Raw genomic sequence first — 16,049 nt, forward strand, 5'->3', positions numbered from 1 at the left:
TGCAGGACCTCTATAGATTTTAGTGACACAATTTTTAAAATGCAGTTAAAGAGTTCACATCACATGATAATTAGCGAATCAATGTTTAAGGAGATTCTTAAACATGGTTACATTTTTAACAATCAATGTTGATACTCAAAATTCTTATGCCACGCTGTGCTTGCAAAAAGGTGAATATCTGTTGATCCTGCGTAATTTTGCTTGTGAAAATCAGATGTGCAAGTGGCAGCAAGTCCTTTAGAGCATCCGTGAAATTGACCACATAAAATCCACACAATCATTTCCATCCATCTAATTTAATAGCCATTTAAAAAGACATTATTATATATACCAACCGTACCTACAATTCATCCAGTTGATTGATCAGACGATATCTAGACAACTGCAGTCTCTGTCCTCACTGCTCCGCAAGCTGAAAGGATAGCAATAACAACACAGTGAGCTATTAAATCAACCACCCGTATAAGAGACTGGTGACCTATTTGCCGCATTGCTTAGGCAACAAAACTTTGATACGATTATCGGTACATTAAGTGGATAATGGTGCGTTTTTAATTGAATGAACCTAATATTAAATATATATTACGTTAAACATTGAGAGCAAATATGCATGAATCTGTACAAGATGAGATCAGAACTCCATCTGTTTATAACTTGGTAATCAAGCGTAGCTTTGTTGGAATTAAAAACTATACTATTTTAATGATTTCTAGATTTTATCACAAAGCAGATCACAAATTCACATCACTTTTCAGGAAAAATTGAAAATCGTGTGAGTAAATCATTCCCTAATAAGTAATAGACAGTACCGTTGCATAGACGCACTTCACCTGTCTTGCACAGCATAGCCCTAAAGCAATCTGAACCGGGAATCTGAATATACCTGTAAGCTATAATTCTAATAATCTATCAAATATGAAAATAGAAAATCATGTAACTTTAGAACAAATTTTGTACACTTGTTTTTAATCTGTCAACAGAGCACATTATCTGTACAAGCCAAATTACTTGCACCATCATTAGAATACTAATGCATAAAATGTTCAGAATGAAACAATATATACCACCTTTTTTGTTGCAATTTACCTGGTGTTGTCAAATTTAAAATAACATTAGCAGTGGCATGCTCACAAGAGAGCTCATCAGCCACATCATCACTATATGCAATTCATACTCATATGCAATTAAAATTCATGCCTAAACTTAGTCCCATATGATTTTATAATAGTCTCTCCAATTTTTGTTTTTACATCAGGTGCTGCTGACAAAGCCTGACACCGGGCCTGACACATGCAACACTGCACTATAGTGCATCTCAATTCAAGTTGAGAGTAACGCCATGTTGGATTTTGCAGTGGCAGATTCGAATCAGTGTGTTTATGTGGTTACGCCGCCAGCGTATGGACAATCCGCTACTGCAAAATCCAAAATATTGTTACTCTCCAACTTTATGTGAGACACACTAGTGCCCATGTTACAAGCAAATCATTAAAGCAATATACTCATGTGAAATAAAAACACCCCTCCCCTTGAAACAAGACAAATTATCTTGTTTCATTACAACCTTTTCACCTTAATGGATCAAATACAGTCTGTATCAAGTACAGATGAAAGCATTTGGTAACAGCACAATTAAATTTTTTAGTAAAAATGTGGAATGGCTGCAATGTGCGAAGATGGGACATGGCCCAGTCTGTGTGAGCAAGAAGATCGGAAACTCACTTGATTAACAGTGGACAATACCTTGTGACATCATCTGCGCAGTACATCCACACCCCCTTCTAACATACACATTATAAGCCTGTGATAACATGTGTGTATCTTTAATTTGCACGATATATGCAATAATAAGAGCAGTCTTATTAAAAAACCTTGCAGTACACTGTAGTTGTACATTGTATACGTTTAAGGAAAAAAAACCTTCAAAAACTTCAAAATGGTCTCACCAGCCACTCCCAAATTACAATCATCGGACCACATGCGCAGACTGTTAGTTGCCCACTCTTCCATTACATTCTCTTGTGTCTGACAATTTTATCACAACAACATAAAATTTGGTTCCGTTTTCACCAATATTATCCGTACTGAAATTGCACCTTTATTCCACTTTCACAGGTTTGTATCGAGTCTATCTATGTGAGATATCATTTGCAAAGGCTATATAACGAGTTCGGTTGTACTGTTCACAATATATTAGCAATGGCCTACTTACACCAAATGAGTAATACATACACTAAGATCCACAACATGCTCATCTATCAAGGCACAGTTCTTTAACCCTAATACATTTGCACATTCATTGAATAACCTTTGAAAATTTGGATACAAAAACTCATACTCTTAAACTTGAGGTCACATTTTGCACTATGATTGTTTAATTAATTGAGGTTATTGAACTATGCCATTGGGATGAGGCCACTGTGGTCCATAGACACATAAAAGGCGTGTGCCAAGAAGACTGATCACGTTTGCTAATACAGTTGGTGCTGATGACTACAGGATTTTTGCATTTAATTGTCAAAACATGCCTGCCGCACACATCAATGATAACTAACGATCGTTATTATTGAGCATGTTGAATGGTTACCAAAGAATCAAGGTTGATGAATGGATACACTAACGATGTACTATAAGAGTTGTGCCATTTAAACTACATTTATAATGAAAGAGGGAGTCAGCAACCTTACTTTTAACAACCGCGACCATAGGAGCTTTATTTTCACCTCCTAGAATGATCCAAGTGTTATCTCAACTATTTTCCTACATTTTGATTTTTGTACTTTTTAGGTAGTATTGAAACCAAGGAAAGCAAATCAAGTTATTATTTTTTCAAACCAGCCATTTAGCCACCATGATGGATTTCAAAATGGCTGCCATTTTCACTATATTTTGCCTAGATTGATTTGAGTTCCTTTGTCTCAATACTACCTAAAAAAACCCCAAACAATCAAAATGTAGCAAAATAGTTAACAAATCCTACATATTCATGATAATCAGAGCAAAACTAAAGAGCCCTTCCAAACTCATTCAGTCTACCGCCCAAAATGTTACTCATTTAATTTGCTAGGCAATGAGATCTATAGTTTCTGGCAAGGTTCTTCAGTGTTCTGCCAAGTTGGCACTGTTTAGAGCATAAACACAGAAGTGGGTTTCTGATTCATGATTGACTTATTGAATCATATTATCATCACCTCATTCGCCAAGCAAACCGTGTAGCATGGCTACATCAGTAAAACTCTTTAGATCCCAAATTAAAACAAACCTTATAGAAATGTACACTTAATACCTCTTAGTTTGGATTTACTTATTTTTATTTGTCTCCCATATAAAACAAAAAAATCTATTAAAAGTAACTGATCTCTTAGCATTGATACTATATTCACAAAATGTCAGCTTTCTTGTGCGATATACGACGTGAGCAAATGTTATGAAATCCTAATTTATATTCTGCATGTTCTTTATTCATCATTTTTTCCTGCTTAGTTCGTTTCTACATGAATGTATGAAAGAGGGTGGGGGTGTTTGTATGTATGTAATTGTATTTTATTAGACAAATTAAGAAACTTAGGCTAAGGTTAAGGGGGTGCTTGTTCGGGCCTTTTTGGCCTTCTGAGCATCTCCTCATTCAAATGTGTTGTTTTGCTGTTATTGTATTGTTGTATTTTGAATGAAATAAAGATTGATTGTTATTGTTGATTGTTGCATCACACGACCTACTTCTTTTTATGTGATAATCCGGTAGAGCAGTCGAATACCGCTGGAGGACCTTGCCGAATACTATAGTTCAAGAAATTCAATGTTTTTCATAAAATTTTATTTCAAAGAATGGTAAATGCGCAACAAGGTGGTGACTGAGAGCAACATTTTGGAACATTTGTTAAGTAATCTGAAGCACATCAGAAAGCTATTCCATTTGAATCACATACACCCCTATGGAAAGACATAACCTTAACCTTCTACACAGGGAGTGTGAATTTAAAATGGGGTTGTACCTGAATGGGCTACTCCATTTGAAATCTACACTCCCTGTGTGGGAGATTAAGGTCATGTCTTCCATAGGGGGTTTATGGATTTCAACTGGAATAGCCAAATGCCTCTACCAAACCTCAACATACACCTATTTTTATACCTTTTTATCGTATCGATATTGACAAGGTAGTGCATGGCAATGATCTGCATGAGTTTGGTCTACGTCCACTCTGCCATCCTCACTGATAACTACTGTACTGCTGGATGTCTGCTGGATGTCACCTGTAACATGGTCAAAGAAAAGAAGAAATGGTTGTTCAGAAAAATACCAACAGTAACTTCAAAATTAGAGCGTGTACATTTACATGTATGCATCAATATTGTAGTCAAGACCTCTAAACCTGAAACCCAGCCAGACCCTTATTTCCAGATAGACCCTTACACAAAATATTGTGAGACAGAGATGGAATTATTCTTTGCTTTTTTCTGCCTAGATTTAATACTCTTACTCATTTAAAAACAGGCTACAAATTGTGCTTGAATGAGATGTTGTCATGCTGTAAACAGTAGAGAGTTTTCAATTTCCATGACGGATGGTTCTGCGACGGTAAAACATCAAACGTTGTTATCGTCGCCATGGTGGTTGTCAGACTCTACGCTTGTTGTAGAATTTGGACAGTGATGCATTACAAAGTCGACGACGACGACAGTTGGTGTTTTACCGTGGCAGAACCATCCGTCGTGGAAATCGAAAACTCCCAAATACTGGCAGAGCAAGAATCAACACTTCCTTCCACTGTATCTCAAAATTGATTTGGACAAAAAACAATGCATCTTGTATGATTATATGCATTACATCATGTATTTATATAGGTGTACGCGTGCCCACACACCCACCTCACTCAAACACAGCCCTACACGTTTTCACCGACAACCGTGGACCCACACTCTCAGACATAATCATCATCCAAACGTGGACTTCTGTGATATTTCACCGCTAACCGTGGACCTGGTATGACACCTATGATAGAGGACCCTACCCCATATGCAAAGTTATGTTGTATAGCACCCTCTGCCGCTGTCTTACGACCGTGGACGTCCATGTTTTGCAGTGTGTGGTTTTTCACTAAATAAGTGTGGACTCAAAGTCCACGTTTGTAGGTGAAAACAAACACATCCCACAGCCCTACCCACAAATATCCAGATACATACATCCAATCAAAACATAAAAATTCCACTTGGTTTGTTTATACACGCAACCTTGAACCATATTTCCATCCTGACCCACATATATTATATCAGTAGTGTCATCAAAGACAGTTGCCGCACAACGACCTCGGGATCCACTTCAATTAGAAGATACTGATATCAGTATCTCTTTGATGAATTAACCAACCCTGGTAATATTGATTTTCAGTGGAAAAGAAAAAAAATATGCGCACACAATATTGTTGATGTATTGAAATTGATATTCCAGTTTGGTAGGACAAGTTCAGCTGAGGTCATATTTTGTATAGTGCTATTCCCTAATTAATAATACACAGCATTTTGATGCACCAATTGTTTTCAATAGCAATGATGTTGGATGCTGCAATGTTTTGAAGCCTATTTGGTAATGGTAACCATTACCTCAAATAGTAAAAGCAGGGTAACTAATGATACCCACAAGTGACATAATTGAATACTAAAAAAAAAATTTGGGGAAAGGGGAAACCCAAGACTGGAAAGGGGAAAATGCTCACTACCCCCCTCATGATGTCACTGCATTTTTAGTAAAATGAAAAAAAAAATCACATGACATCACACTGTAATCAAAATATTTAATTCTCGATCATGAGAACATGAGAACTATTGCATAAACTGCATCACACACACTTTTCGTGGAATAACACAAACGCTAGCCTTGCGATGGCTGTATATTAAATACTGTGATTGGTCAGTTGTCAAATTGTCACCCTTACTCCAATTCCAGACAAGAAATTTCTTTTAAAAAAGACATCACAGCAAGGATATTTTAACACATTGAAACAAAATGCGGATTCTGCCTTTTCGGCAATTGAAAAACGCGGAATTCCGCAAAAAACAGAAATGTTTCAGGTCTGCAATTCATAATGGTCATTGTGTTGTACACTCACACAAATATCTGTGCGTACTGAGTGGGCTCAGATTATCGAGAATTATATATTTTGATTATAACATTAACAATGAACAATCCCAATCTATCCAACACATAATAGATTTATTCAACTCAATTTCATTTTGCTGTTAAATCGAGCATGTGAGGCATATTTATGTATTCAACACATTCTGATTCATAACATGATATGAGCTACATTAATAACTGCAGCAGCCCTATATTTCTCTACACCAGAGCACAGAACATGCTATTATTAAAAGCAATAATCATGAACCATGTTCATGATTTTACATCTTTCAGAAAATACAATACTTTGTTTGAAAAACTATTGATCACCCATGTCTACAATAAAACATGTTGGCAAATTGATAATACAAGAATCAATCTTTTTACTGTTTAAACTACAACATTTAAAATATGTCACAAAAACCTATGCATATCCTAGAATATGACAACCTATATTTCGTAAATATTAACCACAAAATTATTAATCCATTCATGTTTTATGTACATTTTAATTTCTGGTTCGATAATTTTTCAAGTTGTAATTTTTGCATACAATAAAGAAAACTGATGTTTGTTCACACATTTTACATTTGTTTGTTGTAAAATCTTTCTTCAGAAAAATGTTGTCAGCAACTTGCACAAAATTCACAATATCAGTACTACCAAAATCGCACGATCAAATCTACAGCAAATTATTTATCTTATCGCCAGTGATATTCAAAGCTTTCTCTTCATGGGTATTCAAGTCGTCTATTCTAACCGTTACTTAGAAATCTGATATTTTGTGAAATTAACTTTCAAAATAATCAGCTTACTTCCCTGGGCCACGTCCAAATTAAGACCAAAATAGAAATGATTATTATCGTACCATAGTGATCGCAGCCTCGCTGATATACAATAAAAAAAGCAACCTAACACACAAGTATCCACTGCTTTGAAATTTTGAGACAATTCCACACATGAAAGTAGCTGGTTTTGTCATGTACTACATGATGTACATGTGGACAGACAAGCAGACAGTTTGTATAGTTAATCTGTCCATGCTGACATCACATGTAACAAACAGCGGGAAAATTTCACCAAAACAATTACAAAAATTTGAGATTTTTCATTTTTCTTACCATATTTGAAATCAGCATGAAAAATTCATTCAAATGAGTACAAACATGCCTGGTATTGGTCCAGTGGTTCTTGTGCCACTCTTATATGATATTACATCTAAAATGCGAAAACATGCACACGTACATGTGAACAGTGATGTCTATTATATAGCTCTCTGCAAAATCACTAATCCCAGCTGTTAGTAAAATGTGTCTATATTTATTTCAATTGCCATTCTACTGTTATGGAGAACCATGGACCGGACAAAACATTTCACATCAAATAAATATTCACGTTGCCCATAGTTTCAAACCGGAAACAAAGATTTAAACACAAATTAAATCATAATCAGTTGCAGTGCCAATGTATGAAAAATGCGAACGAGTGATTTTTCAAATGTGTAAGTTTAGTTGGGAAATAATGAAATCCCACAAATTTAAACCAGTGAAAATTGATGATGATTACTGAGCTTTGTGGAGGTGGGAGGAAATGAGAGTAATTCTACATGAAAACAACACCAATAATATCCATGAAATCATTCTCATCATTGCCTGCTCTGATGTCTCAATTTGTAAGTAAGGTAAAGGGGAACGGAAAATTCTGTTTTTGCTCCAAAAAAAATGACAAGGAAAGAACTTGGGCTACTGTAAAAATTATATGAGACATAAGGAAAATCTTTTTTTTAGGTCTTTGAAAATATTCCTAGCATAATTATGTAGGCGCATAGAACACTTTTATTGTTTCCCATGACATAAATTTAAAAGAAATCGTTACTTATAAAGAGTTCAAGAAGGCACAGCAAATTATGATTTTTCCCCAAATATTTGTATTTCACTCAACTTGAAGAACTTAGAAATAGAAACAAAATTGCTAAATTACCTTGCTATTTTACTGACATAATAGACCCCGATTTATAAAAATTTTCCTATCACAAAATTATGCGGCATAGCCAGATTAATGAAATTAAGGTAGTAGAATGAAGTGGGGGGTGGGGGCACTAGTGACGTAGCATGCATCATCCATGATTGGGGGTATCAGGTGACCAGGTCTGATGAGGGGAGGGGGGAGTACAAGTCATTTTTCGGCAATTTTCCTAATGGATTTTCAAATCGATTTGGGCCACACGCCTCTTCCCCTAGGATGCTATGGGGGGAACCATTCAAAGGGGGTAAAATTGGCATGTTTGCCATTGATGATGCTTGTACAAACTGCTCAAGGACCAGGGTGGGTGGTAAGGGTCATGGATGAGGGGGAAATCCATTGCCCCCCCCCCCCAAATCTGGTTACGCCACTGTTTGGCCTTTTCAATCATAATATTAACAAAATACCCTTTCATATAAATTAGCATGAATCAATATCTACAAGCTGGTACGTATGACCTTCCTTGATTGTCGCGATCAAACCGTAAGATATGAAATCAAATAACCGTTATAAGCTGGTACAAATCTGGTCAAATCCTCCCTGGACCATCATAGTGGATGTCTAACCTGCTACAGGCTATATCTACAATCATATAATTGTATGCCGATTCCGATGGTCATATTTACTGAATATCACTTCACAATTGATATTGATCATATTGAATTGTCAATGTTCATTTAAAACACATAAAAAAGAGTACTTCTACATAGATTGACCCACACGTGCTTATAAATGATAGTTCTATTGGAATAGACAGATTCCGAAATAACTTTTAAAGTCTTTTATCAATCAACATAGATCTCAAATATCTGTGAATAATTAAATTATTTCAAAACATATGGCGATATTAAAGGTAGCATTTAAAAACACTGGTCTACTATTTTCATCAAGAATCTACCTAGCCCTACTATATAGAACCTTTTGATCATGGCAATCCCTTAAACCCTGCGTTATATCCAGAGAACTGCTAATTGCTTAACCCAGTAACAGCTGGGATTAGCAGTTCTCAGGGTATATCGTGTTGGAGTAAAGTAAAGCGTGTTTAAAAGGCTCAATAGTAGGGCTAGGATCTACCATCTTTTTTGATATAATGCCGAGTAAGCAAGTCTAACTGCACTCTGTTGTTCAAAAATGAATTTTGAGGAAGTTGGTTCCACCCAGTCACAATGTCTCAAACTGACTAATACCGTGATCTTCTGCACGGAAGCATGGCTCAAACACCAGTTCAAACACCATGATGACATTTAAACATTAACTTAATCATGACAAATACAATAAATATGAAAGCAAAGAAATCAATCTTCCTTTGATAATATTGTTATAATTTTACTCTGATCATGGAACACGTTTGTGGCAAAGTATAACATGTTGAAGCCTTGTCACCTGTCATTTTACTGGGGTAGAATTTTGGCAAGAATCCATGCAAATTCTGGCAGAAAGATTGCATGATTCTTGTAAATTCTCCAAGTCTATGCAGTAGATAATTCATTCTTAAACACCGATATCACACGGGCAGCGTGTGTGCGTCGACGCGATTCGCGTACTCACTATTTGGACCAATTGGAGGCGCACAGCAACAACGGGACTGATCGATTTTAAGCCCTAGGTAATTCCTTGCAAAATGTAGGATTTAATTTGATTAAAATTTGTACGATATTTTTATTTGAATTGAAGTGTTTAAGAATGAGAATAAAGGTTGGCGTAAAACAACTCGGCTTCGCCTCGTTGTTTACTTAAAATAATGATGTCGCCCGTGTTATATGAGACGATAGATGCACTCAAGCGGCTAAAAACAACAGCTTTATTCTCTAATTAATTGGGAAGAAACTACTAAGTATTTATTCCTGCAAAATCATTTGCACATGATGATCACATTGTTTTAAATACAATTCTAGTCATTTATGTTAAAAAAAAAGAGCAAAAAGAATGGCAGTGGGTAACAATTGTTTCAGTCTGAGTCTCATTTCTCCATCTCTCTTAATTCAAACATTGATATATATACCCCTGCACACATGATTATTATAATTTGAATACAAAGATAGCGCTAATAACATTAACCCTACTCAATCTTCCCATCTATAATTTGTTTAACAGATTCAGCAATTAAAACTGACATGTATAATTGGTTAAATGTGATCATGGTGATAGGAAGACACCTAAAACAACCATACTTGTCACACTGCATCCATAATTGGGTGACATGTGACTGATAAAATAAAACATACTTACACATGAATGAACAGCCTCAGTCTTCCCCCTCCCACAAATGATTTCTAAGACATCAATGATCACAAAATTAACATCCATGTGCATACGTGACATTTGATTTGGAGCAATGTCTTAATAGATTAACTGTAGTGCAATAATTAAACAAATTAAGACATAATCTATAATAATTTAATTAATTTAGAGCACGACTACATCATGATATGACTTTCTCTCAGCATTACACTTCGGCAACATGGTTTGCCAATATCTAGGGTGACGTGAGCGCAGCTGGCCTGGTGACACAATGCAAATTATTAGATGGATTATTGACTTGACATATTTAAATAGGCCAAATCATATAAACACAGTTAATGGAAATGTTAACATGCATGTAAAACTACAAATTTATGAAAAAATAAAAGCAAGTTATTAGAAATCTAATAATGCGTCAGTTAAAGGTGATGGGACAATGTGAATTAATGATCAGTGATGCCGATCAGTGATGGTATTGATGATTATGATGATGATTACAATGATTGATGATGCATGCTGCGTATCACCATCACTTAGGAATGCTTATACCACCAATTATTTCAAATCTTCTAAAACCCTACCTCTTCCCAAAATTTCCACATAGGTCTACTCTCTGTGGTTTCTTCTTGTGTTTTTTCCCTCTCCTAATGCTAACCCTAACCATAATCCTAACCCTATCCCTAGGCTTAGTCCTAACCCTAAATTTTGTGTATAATTTACATGAATGAGAATCCCTCTTTTGCTCCTTCCTTTTCTAAATGCCTTGCATCCTATAATATGCTTTTTAACTCCCTATGACTGATAGGATGATAATGATAGCAATAGCACCAATAGCTATATATCATTTAATTCTAATTATTTTTTGTTTCATATAATGCTTATGAAGATGAAGTCAAAACATATTTGGCTTATTGACTGTACTTTTATACAGATGTAAATTGTCAAGTTGATTACTGTCAATTTTGACAGACTGGCTGATAATATGCTGTGACTCAAAGTCAGACAATTTGAGGAGATGAAATCCGAGCCATTGGAAAACACCTCTTGCCTATCACCAATGGGTGTGTCCCAGTGATGATGATGATGATGATGCTATAATACCTCCACAACAAGTTTGACATTGAACTATATCTGCAGACAGAGGTAACCTTTCATATTGATCACTGTAATCATATGAATTTGGGGTGGAGTAGACAGAAGCATAATATTTTATCAACATGACTCACGACCATGGATAAAATATATTTTAAAAAAAACAAGTTTAAAACAATGACATCTAACTAATGATGACCAATATGCAGGGCCGTCCCTAGATAGAGGGGAGGGGGTATGACACCCCCCAATACACAATTTTTGTCGGCAAAACTTGACTGTTGTCGTCAAAACCATGTGATCGTCGGCAAATGTAGTGAAAGCTATGTGATTGTCGGCAAATTGCAATCTTGAGTCATATAAAAGATTAAAAATATGTTACGAAATTGTGCTGTTGTTACGTAATAGGCCTATTGTTAATGTTATAGTAGTTACTAATTTTTAAAAATTTTTAAAAAAAATTGACCACTACGCTACCTCCCCCCCCAACTGTTTAGATTCTTGAGTGCCGTCCTGGCTAAAAAAAAAAGGGTCTACACTTCACAAAATATTTCCATCGGCAAAACATGCTGTACATCCCCCGAATCATATTGGTCTAGCGACGCCCCTGCCAATATGTAAAACAAGTAACAGTTTTCAAAGGAGTAAAATATGCCCTTTACCAATACATAACTGGTTGCTTAATTTGTTATTGAACCGTGTCACCTTCCCTAGCTCCAGGGCAAACAGAGAAATACCTTTTTGATTGACAACGACTCATCATATTTATCCATCAGAAATATGCTTACGAAAGTTATATGCAATGTGAACCTAACCTATTTCGATGGGGTTGGGATTTCTGATTTTCATGTTAATTTCAGAAAACTGTTCATATCGTAAATATTACATATCATAGGAGCGTTGCACTTTTAATAAATAAATAAACAAACAAATAAGAAGAAAAAGTGAAGGAATAAAAAGACCTTGATGTAAACTGCCAAATAACTTGCCGAAACCAATGACCGTTAACCATCATCTTGACAACAAAATGGAAGTGACATGTGTCAGTGTGTAAACACTCTCTCTCTCTCGTTTACCCTCATACTGCTAATTAGGACAACATCAATTCACTTTCAAATACATGGCCAAGTTCCTGCTTCTTGAGGCTATGCTATGCATCTTTTGATTTCAAAACTTAGTTCTTGCCGATTATATCAGGTGATGATGTAAACAAAATTACCGTACAATAAGTTGGTAAATAGGTTTGGCACTCTGCACCAAGTGATCTCAATGTAGCTCATTGTGTGTGTATGTGTGCAAGTCACTCAGGGATAACCAACCAACCAAACAAGATTCTCACCATCATGGTCATTTAGTGTATGGTAAAAAAGTGTCACCATAAATTGGACCAAAATGTACGTGCAAATATACCTCTAAACCCTATACAAACCAAAAACATTCACTCAATAAGACCAACACATTCACTAGTCATTTCTATTTAAAACTTCATTGCTTCCATCCTGGTACAACTGTAAAATACTATATATGCTACATTTGTTATGTGCCATAGGCACGTGCTGTAAAACAAATAACTCACTGTGACTCTCTATTTCAATGGTGACAATATAAACACAGGTAAAATAAGGTTTGAGCTATTGTTTTGTATGTGTTCTCTCTTGCATTGCTCTGGAATAGAGTACATGACCAGACTTTGCTATGTCAAGCTAGAAATCTGTGTAAATAAAGCCATCCATGAGGTGCATATTTATTCTGCTTACAGTTCATGAAGTTTACAACTCCATGTATAATAGATATATACCCTAGGCCTATTCCTTTGAGTGTGTAATATTTTGACAACATCTTCAGTGAACACCCACACCCACAAATACTGGTGCACACCAGCAACTGGGGAATTTGCTATCTAAACCAGGACATCGGAATCGGTTTACCACCAATGCATCAAGGACAAAGTAGCGAATTTGTTGTATGAAGCCATGTATGATACACAAATGCGTAATATGCTCAGCAGCTGCAGTCAGTATTTCAAACAGAGGACGAGCTTGATTGCATGTAGGTCCAAAGTTTAAATGTGAAAAGTCTTTTGTGTGTCCTCGTTTGATGACAAACACTGATTCACACCCACATGTCATACAGGACATACAAAAACACTCCGTACATGCACAAATGAAGGCATGTACTAGTCATATTTGTCATAGATAACCTTCAAATTGAGAAAAATCTGATATATAGAACATGCTGATAATCACATGTTGTACTTTGTGTGAACTCTCAGAGTCGTGTCTAATTTTAATTAATCTAGCAACACCTATGTCTGATTTTACTTGGCCGAGTTGGCTCACATTAGGATTTACATGAACAGTTGTGCTCTGTATGTCAGACAACTTTGTGAAAGTACTCAAAATTGCATTTTTCAACAATGTAATATTACACTGATGTTGAACAAATAATACATAAATAAAATTAAATAATACACTGCAAAATGTTTGCTGAAATCATTGCTGGGCAACATCTTTTATTATATTGTTGTTCAACAAATTGGGATTTATGACATCGATCAAAGCCCCAATGTTAGGAAATATATGATTGATAAAAAGTTGGGTGAAACGAAGTTAAATTCTACAATGTTGGGCGGTTTAGATTTGCCCAACACGCAACAGTTGCCAGGGATGCATATTTCTACAACGTTGGGTAAAATCTTTTTTTGCAGTGTAACGGCAATACTAATTTTGAAATAATAAATGTATCAAAATATGATAGTAAATCTTAATATTAACCAATACTTGAGATAGGATAAAATTTCCAGTTTTTTAAGCACATAAAACGCATATGATATTGATAACTAGCAATTTGGCACTCTTCCGTAAGTGCTCACCCTATTATGAATGCAATATCGCAAGCTACTCTCCCTAACCAAACAAAAAGTTGACAGTTTTCAACAAGGTACAGTAACAGAAAGTCATCATACAAAACAGTTGAAATTGCATATAATAGCACAAATCTGTATTTGAAACTAATAATTTCTCGATCGATGGTAAAACAAACTACTGCAGAATCAGATTATGGGATATGTGAGCAATATTTGTGTTCTCCATTTCTGACATATCTGGAGCATATACACCCTCCCAGCTATGGATAGAAGACATTATTAGAGGACTTATTGGAAGGAAGATGAGAGATAAATTGACAACATCCCAGGATGCAATGGACCATTGACCCTCAGGTCTCTTGACTGAACTACGTATCAATAACATTGGATTCTATAAAGAGGGGAAACACTATGTCACCTGACATCGTACTGCATAAATATATCATTCGCTATTAACAAATTGTAATTATTCTGTAAATATGGCCATCTAATAACTGATTGCAATTGATTTTTTCCCTATTTATTTGTAACTGAACCTGCAAAAAGTATGTGATGTTTTGGTCTGCTTCATTCCTTTTCTTCCTTGACCTACAGAAATTCAGCACAGATTTATAGTAGTGGCACTAGTCAGCACAATGACCCCCATCTCAAAAAATGTGCAATAGTCCATATTAACATTCATTACATGATAGAATATTTGCTGCCTAGTCAGCAATGACAGCTCCTGATAATCATTTTGTATGTTTGAGACCCAACAGAACTGGGTACCTAATATCCTTGGCAAGATGTTTTTTTTAATCACTTAACTCATTACACCCAAATATAATTTGGGTAGCTGTTAGTTAATCATGTTAACCAAAAGCATGTGCACAGTATAGAAGTACAGGAGACCTTGTTGCATCAGAATACTCCTGGTTTCCATCAATAGCAGTGGAATCATTACTGACATGAGCCGGTACACCATCAGGTGAAGCTCAAATTCAAACAAATCACCACATTTTATTTTTAGGTCCAACAATAAAAATGCTAAATGCACTATTATAACATCAGTCAGCACTATTGCATTATGGTAGTGATTCAATAGTCGCATGTTAACAGTGTCACCTGTCACCTGTCCATCATGTAGTTATGTAGGAAATATTACCAGCAACATGAGAAAATATTATTAACATGTACAATATGGAAATGGGATTCTCTCTTGTGTTCTTCATCTTCAATTGCACTTTCATGATACATGTATGATCAGAGACGATCAGAGACATACCGACCAGGGACAATAGTCCCTTCCAGCTCTAATTACAGGAAAATATTTATCAAAAGTTGTAATATTTATCTTCATTTGTCCAAGTTTGAGGTTGTAAAATATCCTCATTTTGGCCCTTTTCAGCATTAAAATTGCACATTTTCGCGCACATTTTCGCACACATTTGTCTCAGTAAAGATGTGTGATGACTTGGAAATTTTGCCCCCCCTACTTGGTGGCCCGGTATGCCTTTGTACAATCCAATATGTGTGTAGAGAGGTGTAGGGGGTGTACATGTATGTGTGCATTCAAGATCTACAAACAAGGACTTGCACACATAATAGAAGAGCAACCGGGGACACCTGGCAACCAGGGACGTCCATGGTTCCCTCTACCATGTCTACCTACTAGCATGTTGCAAACAACATAAAAATGGATATAGACATTGTCTTGTTTGTCAGTGTAGCGTTATA

General features: G+C 35.8%; 1 protein-coding gene across 1 annotated transcript in view; it reads right to left on the minus strand.

Annotated features, from left to right (window-relative positions):
- LOC140155816 (EH domain-binding protein 1-like) overlaps positions 1–414 on the minus strand; it is a 104,811-nt gene extending 104,397 nt beyond the window's left edge. The window contains 1 exon segment of the mRNA XM_072178804.1: positions 341–414. The gene's annotated coding sequence lies outside the window, so the exon portion shown is untranslated.
- Positions 415–16,049: the final 15,635 nt, after the last annotated feature.

This window comes from Amphiura filiformis, chromosome 1 (assembly GCF_039555335.1).
Source record: "Amphiura filiformis chromosome 1, Afil_fr2py, whole genome shotgun sequence".
NCBI lineage: Eukaryota > Metazoa > Echinodermata > Ophiuroidea > Amphilepidida > Amphiuridae > Amphiura > Amphiura filiformis.